We start from the raw sequence: 9328 nt of genomic DNA, 5'->3' as shown, positions 1-9328 counted from the left end.
TTTAATCGATTTTCATGTTAAGATTGTTAATGAACAATTATTCATTTGTATAACAACTGTTACCAGGGACGTAGCCAAGATTCTGAGTCTGTGGATTCAAAACATCAAAGTTGATAAATTTACAATAAAATATATACTGAAATAATAAGCATAAAAAATGTACTTTTAAAAGTTATATAGACCAAATTATCAATTCTATAATTGTTCTCAACGATTTTTCATATGTTGAAAACGCTGCATAATTGCTTCATTGACAATTCCATCAAATATCTCTCTCAATATATGTAATAAGACAATCATTTAACAATTGATCTCCCATTCAATTCCGTAGTCGATTTTTCACAATCTTCATCGTAGAAAATGCTCTTTCAACACTTGCAGTTGCAACAAGTAATATCAATGCTAATTTCATGTCTAAAAAAATAACAACACAAACAAAAACACCCTCATTTTCTACATTATAATCCTACCAATTTGCATATTCTCTAAACCAAATGGGATTAAAACGACGCACTAAATTCTCAAATGCTCGCTTTTTAAAATTATGATTGTATGGTTGGCCAGGTCCTTTTTGCAAGTCTGCCTTTCTCACTTTGTCTCTATAAATACCAAGCAACTAACCAATATATTGAAATTAAACAAAATCCCCAAATCTCTACAAGTTATGGTTTCATCAATTTTTTAAACCATATCCAAAATTAACTCAATAACTAACCACAATTTATCAAACCCAACTTAAAACAACAATTAATTAACCTATACCTCAACATAAACAAGATTAAATTAAAACTCACATCAAAATCTAGGAATTATTTCAAACTCATTTCTGAAACTCAACAAAAACTCATAACTCATGATCATTCATCAATTAAGAAAGCTAAAAGAAAAGAATTAATTTTAAGTAAAAAAATAAAAAAAAAATTAGTATCATCTTACCTTGTAATCCAAGGGAGTAGCATTTCTTGAGTATCCAATCAAAGAAAAAAATATAATATGAGAGCAAAAGAGAGGAAATAAAGAAAATAGAAAAGTTTAAAAAATATTAATTAATAATTTATTTTGTGGGTCAACATAAAATTAAGTGGGGTTAAAATTGTAAAATCTATAAACTATTAATACTTTTTTGAAATTGTTCAAAAGTTTAGTGGATTCAATTGAACTCACAAGCCACTATGTGGCTACATGCCTGACTGTTACCTGAAAACGAAATCAACAAAAATTAATTAATCTTCATATTAAAATTGTTAAGGAATACACTTACAGTTCAACATAACTAACACAATTAATCATTCAAATTGATTGACCAAACAAAAGCAATCATTCAATCAAATAATGATCGTTAAAATAGTTAGGAGATATACTTATAGTTTCTTATTAAAATAGTTTGAAGATATACTTACAGTTAAGAAAAACGACTCAAAATAACAACTTATTTGACATTGTCAATTGAACATCTTGCCTTTATTCTACACCAATTCATGAATTTTTAACTCGTAAACAACAACAAAAAGATAAATAAATAAAAAATCATCGATTAACAAAATTATGAAGAATAAACGTATTATTGACACAAACTAACATGACCTATAAACAATTAACAAAATACTAGACGTATTATTGACACCAACTAACATATTGTGATAATACACAATTGAACATACACCTCTTTTATAACCCCTTATTTAGACCTTTCGAATGCCAACACAATTAAATACGAATTGAATACGAAGAAAAGTTTGCAATGTCAATACAATGCATCTATATAATTATTAATAGCAATCCTAGATAGATGTTATTAAACCACAATTATTAATAACAATCCAATGCACTTGTATACTTGTTATTAATGCACATCTAACGTGTCAAAATGGTTACAGCTTTAGAATGTAAATGCAATGCACCTATATTATTTTTAATTATTAATACAAATCTAATAATTTTTACTAATTATTAATTATAGATGGAACAATAAATATAAATTCAATGTGTCAAGATGGAGCAATTTGAGTAGGCTCATTAAACCACAAATTCTACTTGTCAATCGAATGTGTTGAGATGAAACAATTTTACAATTTCAAGATGTCAAATAATCAAGGTATTAAGCTTTATATATATATATATATATATATTAGTGTTTCATCGTTTTAATTAATCCATTGACTGCACTTTTTATTTAATGGATAATCAAAATTTTCCCTATATATATATATATATATATATATATATATATATATATAGTAATATTTATTTTTTAAACACTTGTNTTTTTTGTCTTTTCTATATGTTTAACCTATTTAATGTCTTTATAGTTTCGCTAGATAACATTTTTATCACTTCAATGGATGGGTGATTAAATAGGATTAATTTGTAAATTGAGTATGGATTATATTTGAAAAGACCCTTTAAAATTGTTTTTATATCCTTAACTAGTCTTCCATGTTTTTGAGTATCTTGGGGTGTTTTTATAGTCATATAACTAGCTAAAACCAATTTCTAGACCAACCTCATCAAAAAGGGGTTCAGTTATAAGCATTCTTAACTTTTGACAACACCAGAGCAGCAATCTTCACCTATAGATGATGTTATGCCAAACAAAATCATCCCTAAAATCTTCACCAGAGCAGACGCACTTGTTCATTGATCAAAATCATTATTTTTTAACTTCTATAAGTTGAGTTCACAATAAATAAAATACAAAACTTATTGTTGACACAAAAATACATTAACTAGAGTGATCCGATCGATGTTGATGGAATCGAAACCGATGTGTGTGTGGTTACGGATAACCAGCAATATGTAAACGGAAAATGTCGTAAAGCAAATGACAAGAAAGTTTTTGAAGTGGTTCTGCGATTTATATTCTTGAGCCTACATCCACTATTTTTGTATTTGCTATGAGATCTTACAATAACAATCCTAGAATAATTTGCTAACCCCTCCCTCATTGTTGGAGGGGGTTTATATGTAAGTTATGTACAAAGAAAACAGCGAAAATAAAGAGATTACAATTAAGATTGAAATGCAACTCTGATATTCTCGCGATTAAGCGCTGAGATTGTGCCAAGATTGCTATTGATCTGATCCCTTCCGAGATATCCGGGATCTTGAGTTATCTGTGAGCTGGTTGAAAAACTGTAAGGATTGGTTGCGCCTAGCTTGTGCTAGTTCAAGCTACAACTCGACAAACTTATGTTAGGTCGGACAATCAATTGAATCGAGCAGTTTCTAAATCGAGCTATAACCTCACAATTCTCCGAACTTGAAGGAAAAATCACACACAACATTACCGCTAGTGTTTGGTGCTCATTTCGAGCTTCGAAGACTATTGCTCGATTTAATGTCAAGCTCGGTATTCATCAGTAGGGCACTGAATGCAAATCCAATCAAGCTTCATGAGTTGGACTCATCCCCAATCGACGTGCTCAACACTTAACCTTTTCTCTTCTGTGATATTCTTAACAAACTTGGAATTTGAAAAGAAAGGGTATTTGTGTAAATTCCATGTAGTCATGTCGCATTAAATGCGATAGCCTTTGGCATTTACTTTTCATCGCGTATGGGCGACTACAACAATCCACGCGCAAAGTTGAGGCGATGTGTAGCGACGGTTATGATTATGGTAGTCTAACGATTGATCGCCCCTCGTATATGATTGACACATGGCCACGTCCAAGGGCTGAGATTGCTCAATGAATGGAGGGCTAAGATTCACTGTAGATCGACGGCTACGATTAAACCCCAATGTAATATCCAAGATGTCAAAGGTATGTTCCTAACTCAAAATAGTCCTTTAGATGTTAATTTTATGTTAAAAAGCATAAAATCTAACTAAGGGTAAAATAGTCGATTCTTTTGGAACGGTATAAATCAATTATCCATAGAAAGGCATTAGGGGCGAAGTGGTCATTTTGCCTATGGATAAGCATTGAAAAAGTCAAGGATGAGTAGGCTTCATTGCATTTAATGGCATTAATTAAGTAATAATTATGTCTAGTGTGAAATGACCAAAATGCCCTTATATGAAGAATTAAGGACTTATGAGTTATACAATTAAAATAATTGGGCCAATTGCATAATTTTGGAAAATAAATGAAATATTTTCCTATAAATGAGATGAAATTCGTTCAAGCCAAAGGAGAGAGCCTTTCTTCAACATTTCTTCCATTTTCTCTCAAATCTTCCATGAAACAAGCTTTCTTTCTCTAGGTTTTCAAGGAGTTTTGCATAATTTTTCAAGGAGAACAAGATAGGAGCCTTGGATCTTCAATTTGAAGGGTTTAAGGTAAGGATTAAAAACTTTAGTTTTGATGTGATTTGAAGATTTGAGGTAGATGTTGAGGTATAATGTTATATATGTAGGATTAAGGTGTAAAAGAAGTCAAAGGCAAAGGATTTGTTGGAGGAAGTCTTTAAAAAGGTAAGGAAGAACCTCCCATGACTTTAGGGTTTATGCTAGGGTTTGTAGATTTTTATGAAACCTTAAATTAAAGCTTTAAGGCATAGAATTAGTTGATGGCAAGTGTAGTTGAACTCATTTATTCTACTTATTGCCTTGAATTCATTATACATGAAGTTATTGCTCTTTATGTTTTATGAGTTGTTATGTTTGATTGAAGAAAATGAAGTGTGGATACTGATTGTGGCAAAAATTGTAGTATTGGAGGCCACATGGTGTTGAATGGTTGCTATTAGAAGTGTTGATGTGTTGTTTGCATTAGCTTACAATGTTATAGCAATAATGGATGATTATGGAAATGAGATTTTACACTTCCTTTAAGATGTTAAAGACTATCAAGGGGAGGTTTATTTGATCCACAAGTTAACCTATTGGTTAATGTCAATAGGAATTGATGTGGCATAGTTAATATGAAAATTCGGATTTAATGGGCTTAGGGGTTTTGGTAACCCTGCTTCTGTATTTCGACCATAACTTGAGTTATAAAAATCGAAATGAGATGATTCTTGAAGCATTAGAAAGCTAAGACACAGACCTATAACTTTTATGTTTATGCCAAGAGCCAATTCGTTTGAGAAAAGGATGGAAAATGGCCTGAAGTATAAACTGGTTATTAAAGTTTAAGATTTAACATGATCAATTCTTATGATTATGAATTGATTATTAATGTATTATTGTAATTATGCCATGTACTAATGTTTACCCATTAGTTAGATGATCTTTGAAAGATATACATGGTCATGATGTCAATGCATGATTAATGTTATGAAATGGCATGAAGATGCAATGTAATACATGTTTTAAGATGATGTAGGTGAGCAAGAGGTAATGTAAATGGATTGATAATCCATAGATGAATTAAAAGTATTAAGCTCACCAAAATATGTATTTACATGCCATAAGATGTTAGAGATGCATATAGACATGATGGGAAACGCGTAAGCATATCCTTGTATGCCAGTTGAGGAAAGATGAATATATGCTTTAGATGTTAAATAACGCGTAAGCACGCCTCTTGATGATATGAGCTCTAGATGAATTTGAGGCTAGATGATATGAAGTGTTTAAGACGCTAAGAAAAGTCCAATCGGCTACACGTTAAATGCTTCATATGCATTTAGTTGCACTACATGAGTTATGATGTTATTTACATCATGAGATGATTTATACTTATGGTAGATGATATTTAGATGTTATATCATGACATGTAATGTGCGTGTACTATGTTTACATACTTATTTGTATGAGTATGCATGGATGTTTATATAGCACATTTAGAATGAAACAGATCATTCCTTACTGAGCGATTGGCGCTCACCCTTTCATTGTTGATTGTTTTGCAGGTAAACCAGCAGCGAAGGATGCTAGAGACAACGAGGCTACACGTGAGGGGAGATGATTTATTGTCATCTTCATGTTTTTATCTTGGTGTAAATAATGTAAATGATAAATGTTTATGAAACACCTTTGGAAGCTTCCAACCGGTAAATATGTTTTGATTGTGTAATTTCCGGATAAATTCTTAAAGTTTCTAAATTATAAGTTTGGATCCTGCGTGACATTTTATATGCATGTTTTGGATATTACTATTATTATTCTTACACATATATTTTTTTTTAAATACAACTCATTCTTCAGACATGTATCCTCTGGATTCTCATTAAGGGACATTCAGAGGATACCTGACTGGACGGGGGTTTTACACCCAACCTTTCGTCTCCCATGCAAACTACTATAAAAGCGGGCAAACTCGTCAGAAAGCCTTCACACTTTGCAAAAGTTCTCAAGCTTTCTTGATTATTCTGTCATTGCTCCTTCATCTTCACGGTGCTTTTTCGGCAAGTTCATCACATCTTTCAGTTCGGTAAGATTTTGTTTCCCTCCTTTACTTATTTTCATAACTTTTGCGGTTGCGGGTGGCCATTGCCGTGGACGCATTGAGCTTTTTAAGGCTTTGCTAGGGTTTTTAAGTGTGTCTTTGGTGGTCCTAGGTTTAAGGAGGATTTATGGTGGTGGTCGCTGAAATCTTGGTAGCTCGTGTGCGTCTGTCATCCAACGCGAGCTACCTTGGGTGCCTAAACTAAAAGCAAAGTGTGGATAGGTCGCCGTGTTTTTTGAGCTCTAACACATGTTCGCTTCTGTTTCAGGTACCCAGAGGTGAGCTATCGTCATGTCTTCATCAAGCAGTTATTCCATTGATCGCGTGTTTGATTCCCCAGCGGGTTTGACAGCTCTTGGAGGCATAGCCCCGAGGCTTCCGAGGAGGCTGTCTCACGGAGCTCGAACCCTGATACAGCAAGCTCTTCAGACAATGCCTCTGCAGAGGTCGCTCAGCCGAAGAAGTCTCTGGCTCATAGGCTGTGCAAGGAACCATAATCCTCGATTGATGCCAAGGATCTTAGGCGCATAAATGAAACTTATGTGCCTCAACTCAACTTGAGGGTTCTGAGAGGCTTCTCCCAGAAGAATCCCCCCACAGGCTGTGTGGCAATTTCTAAGTCCCTCCTAAGGTGCGGACTATCTGTCCTTGCCCACTATTTCATTGACAGCGTTTTGAGACGGTTCGACATCATCCTTGTCCAGTTGTCCGTGAATTCATACATTATAATCGTAGGCCTATACATAGAATACCAAGTAGCCGAGTTGGGCGAGCCATCCGTTGAAGAGCTCGTCCATTTGTATAGGTTAAAGAAGGGTCAAGACCAGATGTACTACCTCTCTAAGGCGAGGAAGGTACATTTTAACGATTTGGTTGAAGTTCCAAAGAAGGTCCCACATTGGGATTCTCAGTTTTTCTTTTGTGAGGTCGGGGAGACCGATATTTTTGCTTCGGAAGCTAGTAAGACTTCGACCCATGCATGTGGAAGAGTATTTTCAATCTCAACTGTCAGGCTAATTGAATTTCTTTGTTTTGTAGTAAACATTGAGCAAAATTTTCTCCCCGTAGCGAGTTTACAATGACTTCAGCAATCTCTCTAACATGAAGCGCAATGTTAACGAGATTAACTCGCTTCCTCGGCTAAGGGCATATGGCTTTTGCGCACACAAAGCCAATTTCAACACCATCCTTGAAAAAGGCAAAGTGTTTACTTGCTCACTTTCTTTTTTTGTGTAGGTCGCTGATTGTTTGCTTCTCCTTTCGTAAAAATGTGGGCCAAGAAACTGCAGGGCCTGAAAAAGAACAAAAAGAAGAAGAAGGCAGCTTCCAAGGCTGTCAAGAAGCTATTGATTGCTCCAACAAAGAAGCAATCTACCGATGCTGCTAGAAAGATCGGGCAGGGTGCTTCGCATCTGGCCCTTAAGCAAAGTAGTGGTGAGCTTAGGGAAGGCCCAAGTGTTAATAAGCTTACGACTGCCTCCAAGGTAGTCAGAGGGAAAGGTGCCTTGAGCCCTAAAAGGGGTCGACGAAGAAGACTTCCAAGCAAATTAGAGGCTCGGGGAAGCAGAAGGCAACTGAGTAGCATGATAGCTCAAGCAAGAAAAATTTGACCGATTCGTAGGGGAGCTTAGGAAAACAGAAGGTCACCAAGCAGCAAGGTAGCTTAGGCAAGGAGGCTGTAGGGCAAACTAGCAGCCCAAAGAAGTTCGTGGCCAAGGACTCGGCCAAGAAGAAGTATGTTCCTATGGGCAAAGCTGTCGTTCCTATGGGAAGTAAATCAAGCTTGCCTCAATAGGGAGGCAAAATTATGGACAAGGCAGCTCAAGCTGTACTTGACACACTAATCGACCAACTCCCTGAGTGCATCAGTGTCGAGGCCTCAGCGGTCAGGGATGTCATCACCCCGCAAACCTATGTGGGCATTAGGGATTCGTCTCCTCCACAGCTACTGGCTTGGGTTTGAAACTACGTAACAAAGGTATTAGTAATTCGCCCCCCCCCCCCCCCCCCCCCCCTTCTCTCTTTTTTATATACGTTTTTCTTTATTCCTTGCTGACTTTCATTTTTTTTCTTTTTTAGGCTTGCGTGGCGAGCAGGCTTCTCTATGATGAGTATTACCCAACATTCATGGACACTCACCAAGGGTGGCAAGAAGCGGAGACACTCAAAGAAGATGTCTGGGCTAGGGCTGAGGTGCAAAGAAAGAGAAGGACTCGAAGCAGGCCGAGCTTAAGTGGCTTAAGTAGGAAATGACGACCTTCGGGGTTAAGGAAAGAGAATTCCTTAACAAAATTGAGGCGAGTGAGGCCACTTGGGCAAAGGTTGAAGCCAAAGTGGTCGAGGCTGAGAAGAGTTTGGCACAACAGCGAGATGCCAACAATAAGGTGAACTCCAAACTCTTCTCGGCTAAAAAAAACTACCTCGGATTGGCAGGCAAAGTTTAAACAGGTCTTACTCGATCTTGCCCAAGAGGTGGAAGGTCGAAAAAAGGCCGAGGCTGAAACTAAGTAGCTTATGCTCGAAGTCGGGGAGCTGAACGCGGCCACCATGAACTGAGCTTAGGAGATGTTGGTCTCCCTTGTGCAGAAGTTGTGGGAAGCTCATTTCTCAATCGACTTCTCCTTTCTTCTACGGGCTTATTAGAAGGAGGTCAACAGGAAGAGGACTGAAGCTCAAGGGATGGCATATGTTTACTCTAACGACTCTGAGCTCGACGGTAAAGGCAAGGAGGAAGTCGGGGAAGGAGATGAGGATGTTGGCGTTAAGCAAGAGGTTGAAGATCTAACTCCCCTGGCTACGCTTCCGCCTATTGTTGTCGCCCTTCCTTCGGTCGAAACTTCGAAGGACGTCTCGGCTCCTAATCTTGAAGAGGCTGCCAAGACTCCTAACATCGACGATCCCTCTGCCCAAATTGGCAACGATCTCTCCGATCTTGTTGGCGACAATGCCCCCGTTCTAACTGCTTAGAAATTTTTCTCCTTTTCGTATCTTTT

The sequence above is a fragment of the Pistacia vera genome, unplaced genomic scaffold (genome assembly GCF_008641045.1).
Source record: "Pistacia vera cultivar Batoury unplaced genomic scaffold, PisVer_v2 Contig70, whole genome shotgun sequence".
Taxonomy (NCBI): Eukaryota; Viridiplantae; Streptophyta; class Magnoliopsida; order Sapindales; family Anacardiaceae; genus Pistacia; species Pistacia vera.
The sequence above is the reverse complement of the archived record's forward strand: the minus strand, read 5'-3'. Positions refer to the sequence as shown.